This window comes from Phasianus colchicus, chromosome 23 (assembly GCF_987193195.1).
Source record: "Phasianus colchicus chromosome 23, bPhaCol1.hap1.1, whole genome shotgun sequence".
Taxonomy (NCBI): domain Eukaryota; kingdom Metazoa; phylum Chordata; class Aves; order Galliformes; family Phasianidae; genus Phasianus; species Phasianus colchicus.
The window spans coordinates 5,509,181-5,515,244 of record NC_143458.1 but is presented as its reverse complement, the minus strand read 5'-3'; positions in this window follow the sequence as shown (position 1 = coordinate 5,515,244).

Here is a 6,064-nt window from a genome sequence, read left to right as displayed (position 1 = left end):
AGGTGGCAAATGTTGGGAGATGGACAGACTCACACTGTCCCTCGCTGGGAACCTGCTTAGCACCAGGAACAACCCACTGTAATGGAGCAAGGGAAATTACTGCTTATACAGATGACTCCTTCTTTCCTTCTAAACTCTTCTTCCCCATTAGTTCATGAGATTCCTGGCCTCCCCGTGCAGCACGGAGACATCCCGGGATGTCCCTGCTGCAGTCTGGGGGTGGCACGTCCTATTGTGCTCCACGTCCTCAATTTGTGGTTCTTCTCTTTTCTTTTTTGGTTTTTGTTTTTTTGTCCTCAGCTTAATCCTAAAAAGATCCAAATGGGTGAAGCAGCATCACAGCTTCCTGGGAATTCTGCTTTCCTGTGGCTGGGAAATTGCTCCTGGCCACTGCAGGCAGCTCCCTCTACATGAGGATGTATTTACATCTGTTTTGCTATTATTATCTCCACTTAAAAGCCACAGCCCTACCTATATAGTAAACAGAGGCTCCGAATAGCAGCACTCCCTGGGGCCAAGGCTCTGATTGCTTCTTGTCTTTTTAAAGTGTGGTTTTCTGCGGCTGTAGGAGGAGTAGGGAGGAAAGAAATACAACTACAGTGTGCTTCAGTCTGGGACATCTCTGAGAGGCCTTGTATCAAACATGCTTCCCCAGCACCCGGCCTTGGCTGCTCTCCTCCAGCCTCCCAGCTGCAGCTGGAGGGGCTTTGTCATAGTTCAGATTCGCATTTGAAAATCAGCAGAAAAGCACAAATCAGGACCAGCAGCCAAAAGCGAGCCATGCCTCTGTCTCCTCCAGCCCCAAAGCTGCTTTAGGAGCCTGCTGACAGCCAGGCTTTGCTGCAGGAAGGCAGAGGGGTGCCCCTGCGCTGAACTAGGCCAGGTAAGGCTGCAGGCGATGCAGGGCACGTCTCTCCAACAGGATGCAATTTATTCCCTGCTTTCCGCTCTCATTGCCGCATCTTTGATCTCGGAGGACGTGGCTGCTTCTTTGCTCTGAGGCACCGCTGGTTTTCATTAGCAGCCCTCAGCACACGGTAGCTGGAATTCCTCGTGGCCGATATGAGCCTCGTTGGGCTCGTTATGAGCTGGAAGGCAGCAAACCACACCTGGCTGTGACTCCTGCAGGCAGAACCGGGCACCTCAACACTTTCTGGGGTTTCACACCTCACACCCTGTCAGCATGGCATGCTGGTGTCCTTCACCCCATAGACAAACGCTGGCTGTGGCTTTCATTTCTATAGGGCTGTCTGAGCATGTGAAAGCCATTAGTGTAGTCACTGTGATTTAAAGACTCTTTTGATCACGCATCTTGCAAACGTCTTCCCTTCTGCACGACCCCAGCCCTGCACAGCCATGCAGTGACTGTGCCCTTCTGTGTCTCCCTGTGCTCGTGCTGCCCAGCACCCATCTCCTGGGGGTTTTTGGCCGTGGGGATGAGGCCCATCGTACAACCAGGTTGTACCCTTTGGGGAATCTCTGCGGTGCTCTGCTGTGCCAGGCTGCTGGATCTGTTCATCCCGTTTGCTTTGCCTTCAGCCCTCATCACAGCATGGGGCAGACGATGGGGAGAAAGCAGAGCGAGGAGCTCAGCTCTCCGCTGCAGAGCATTGCCGCTGGGTGTCAGTGCCGCCCCGCAGCCCGGAGAGCTCGCAGGGCAGAAGGACTCACACCCGCAATCACTTCCATTCGTTTTGCTCTTAAAACAAGCAGATTGGAAGAAATGTCACTCGGAACATTCGTCTGAGATTTAAATCGGAGTCCTGGGCTCGTCTCCTGCCAGTCCATCCCCAGGGAAATGCCTTCGCTGCGGAGGTTGGGAGCTGCGCTTGGGGATCTGGCTGCAGCGCCGAGCTGGGTTTGCTGGAGAGCTGGAGTGAGAAGCGACTGAATGAAGGAGAGGAATAGATGATCTCAACATAAATGCATTCAGCACAGCCACGAGAGGGCTCCCGTGGCTCGCAAGTGCTGCTTCTTCAGCATCCAATGCCTCAAACCCCTCATTCCATACAAAGCTGTTTACCCATCCCTCGGTGCAGCGCTGTAGTTCCCATAGGGCCCCTTAGAAGTGGGATAATTTGGTGATTCTATGGCTCTAAAAGCCGATTGCAGTGCTGGGACAGAGGGCTGCAGGGCTGCATCGGCCCCACGAAAGGCGGGTGCTGCTCTCACAGCATCGCCGGGTGCCGAGAGCAAAAGCACGCGGGGATTTCACCCCATAGGAGAGAAACTCGGCTTCCTCAACCTGCCGGCACCCACATCTTTATTGTCTACTTTTAACTGAATGTCGATTTTTAACGCAAAGCATCGCATCGCATCACTCGTAACACCAGCAGAGGGCTGCCTTGCCACGGGCTGGCACGGAGCTGCGCTTTGCCCCAGCCTCAGCACTGAAGACATCCGGAGAGCCGTACCGAAAATCACTCCTCTAGGAAAAAAAAAAAAAAAACAACCAAGCACCAAACCAGGCACGAATCCCCTCTCCTTCCTATTCCCCCTGCTGCACGGATGGGAATGCAGAATTGGGGCAGTGATTTGGGTTTACATATCTCAGCTCTTCTGCAGACCTGGTGTGTGCAGGCATGTTTGGTGATGGATTTGTACTGTGAGCATCACGTAAATTTAATTAATTAAGCCATCAAGGATGGAGCCTTCTTGGGAAGATGTGTATCATATTAGGGCTGTGTACTCCTGGCTCATAAACCTTTGTGCTGGGCTGTCAGTGTGTATGAATGATAATAAATGTGATATTGGCTTGGGGGAATATGTGGGGCCATCTTCTATCTCCCCTAAATTTACACTTATTGCTTCAGATCATCCTTGAAAAAAACTATTGGACTCAATGATCCCCACGTGTCCCTTCCAACTGCGGATGTTCTATTCCACAATCCTATGAAAGCTGCTTTTCCCATGGCCATCTTCCTTTAAATGGGAGCAAGCCTTGAATATCAGGGGATGAAGAGAGGGGGATTTTGGATGCTTTCTAGATATATGAGCCAGCAGCACCTCAGGACCTTCAGCACCAGCTAGAAATCAGGCAAAAACTTGTTAGGATTCTTTTTCTATGTCTCTCAGCATTCTCCTACCAGGTGCCAGCGGTGCCATGTGGGCCACGTGGTCACCTCCACGTGCTCGGGTTCCTTGCTGCTCTCTCCCTCGATGACCCTGTCCAGACACACTCAGCTTTTCTCCAGGCCTTTCTTTCCTGGAAAGCCTCTTAACAACACACTTTGAGTCATCTTCAGCCCCTGGAGAGGATCCTCCTTCCTGCCCATGTGGTGGGGAGCAGGGAGAGCACAGCCTGAACTTTTGGGATGGAGCCCGGGCTGCAGGGCCGCAACGCCAGCTCTCCCCTGGCTGCAACCCTTCTTTTCTATCTTTGCTGTGCAGCTCTTGGCCCATCTATCTTGATTTATTTTGTGAGCAGGAATGTCCAGGGGAAGTGTGAGGTTTTTTTGCTCACCTTTTATTTCGGACTTCTCACTCCTGGAATTGCATTGATGGATGAGGAAAAAATAAGAGAAAAGGGGTTGTTGCTTCCCACAGCCACTTGAGAGGAAAGGGGGAGGTGGGAGGAGGAATCCTCAGATGCCAGCATCAGCATTTCCTGGTCAGGGTGGTCTATGGGTGAGGCCTGGGTGAGAAGAGATTCACCTTAATGCGGGCTCTGGGCAAAAATCAAAGTAGGATCTGAATTTGAGGCATTTATATCTTGATATCTGTGAGGTCAAAAGGCCTCTCTCACCTCTCTTCATTCATTACCACTCTTCTTTAGGTCATCTGTATCCCTTCCATTTCCATTCAGCTCAGGCAGCAGCCAGGTGCAGAACCTCACTGGTCCATGGCAGCCACCCCACTGCTGAGGTGTCCCACACTGCCCTGCTCCTCCATACAGCAGCGAGCATCTTGCTGCTCCCCACCAGCCCCGGCCCTCTCTGCTTTCTCTCATTTGCCCCTTTGCACTGGCAGGAGACACAACAGAGATGTTTCCCCTGTAAGTTCCTCAACGTGCCTCAGAGCAGACAATGCAACCCAGGGGGTTTGTCCTTGTCTTGTCCTTGAGATAGGGGAAAAATGAAAAATAGTGCCTTGCTTCTTGTCTGGAGTGCTCTGTGGGATGCCAGCAGCCCCTGGCTGCCTGCAGAGGAGGTGCCCCAAGAGCTGTCTGTCAGTTTGTGCTTCATGGAGTCCACAGCTTTCCCATGAACCACAGGCAGGAAAATGAAGGCAGCAGAACCTGGCAAACAAAGCTCTGTGGGTAGTGATGCCCCAGGAAAGAGTGAGGGCAGGGCAGAGGGCTGAGCTGCATCACTTCCCTCTGACCCCAAAGACGCTGTACACAGCAACAGCCCAAAGCCATTCTCAGGGGATGGAGTGGCTCCCAGCTCAGCCAGATCCAAACCACTCACATTTTCTGCCTGCTTTCCCCATCAGGATGCAGTCAGATGTTCTGCAGGCTGGAGATAAAGTCCTGCCAGTTCGCTTTGACTCATCCTCTGTTGCTGGAGAAGAACTATCAGACGCAATGATGAGTAACCCTGGGCTGTGGCACCTGGAACCAGGGTGTTCTCATGGGGATCCTTTTGCTCTTTTTTCCATCTGCTCCTCACTGCCAGCCCTGTGGACTGAGACCCCCTGAGCTCCTGCCCCGTGACAACTCTATGCTGTGCCTTCTGCCCTTCTCCCTGGTCTCCAGGGATAAACTCACCCCTTTGAACAGTGCGGTGTTGCAGGATGCCCATGCCCATGTCAGCACTTTTCTCCTTCACCCCTACTCACTGTTCTGCCAGTGTTATCTACCAACATCCTGGGGCATGTTGCATTTTGACCAGCAGACAAAATCCCTGATTCACTGAGCCCTGTGCAATCCGGGTCCCCACTTCAGCTGCAGGGATAAGGGACAACTGAGCACAGCCTGGTGAGAAAGCATTGCACAGGAAAGTGCTGGCACCAAAATGAGCCAGGCTGCCAGCTCTGTGTCTATGCCTTGGGTTGTATTTCATATACACACGCATTTTCAAGCTGTGCTTGCAGCCTTTGCTGAGGCTTGAAATCACATCAAAACCGGTGTGTCTGCAACAGGGCCTTAATTTGCCATTAAACAAACCCAGACTGCTGGAAAGGCTGTGAGGATGTGCACGCCTCGGGTGCCTGGGAGTGGAAAAGTCCATGCTTCCCTCTGGGCACAGAATCAGCCTGCATGGAAACAGAGCAGCAGATAGAGACCCACCTGGGCACCTTCCCATGCAGCCTGTCCCAGTGTCTGTGTGCTCAGCACCGGCAGTAAATTTGGTCCTTGGCCACAGACAAGTACTGAGGTCCCTTCATCATTCTCCCTTTAGCTGTCTTCCTCCACCAGATTCCACCCACGATGGGATGCTTCTTTCTCCTGATAGCATCAGCAGCCTCAGCCTCCTCACAGCCCCAAGCCCTGCTCTGATGATCACAGTGTTTTTGGTGGCTATGAGGAAACCCCTCTCTTCCTTTACACTCCTTACAATGTGCCCTGGGCTCTCAGCAGATGCTTTGGATGCTAACAGTCCCTGAGTGCACCCTGTGGTGGCCTTGGGGATGCAGGGAGGCTGCGCTCCTGCCGAGCAGTTGGAAGCACCACCTGGTTAAAGCCCTGTGATGGAGCTGGGGCAGGGCAGTGCGGGATGTGCTGGTCCTGGAGGGAGAGGAGCACGGGGGTACCCTGGTGCGTAACACAAGATGTGGTGTTTCACAGCGGTAGCCCACCGATCTCCGGACTGAACTCCTGAAGGAGAACAAGAGCCGATCCCACAGACCCCGACCAGCGCATCCTGCTGAACAGACCCACCCCAAATCCTTTCCAGCTCCCAGCCCGGCCCCCTCTCAGCTCCCCGCGGTGCAGCAGCCTCCTTCAGCCCCGCGCCGAGCCGGCAGCATCCCCGCGGGTAGGTAAGGAACTCCCCCCCCAGTTCCGCAGCACGGAGCCGGGGCGCAAAGTCCGGCTTCTTCCGTCCCCTCCCGCAGGCGCCGGGGGAAGGCGGCAGCGATTCCCGGGCGGAGCGCTCCGCTCCCGGCCCCGCTCCTCTCCCGG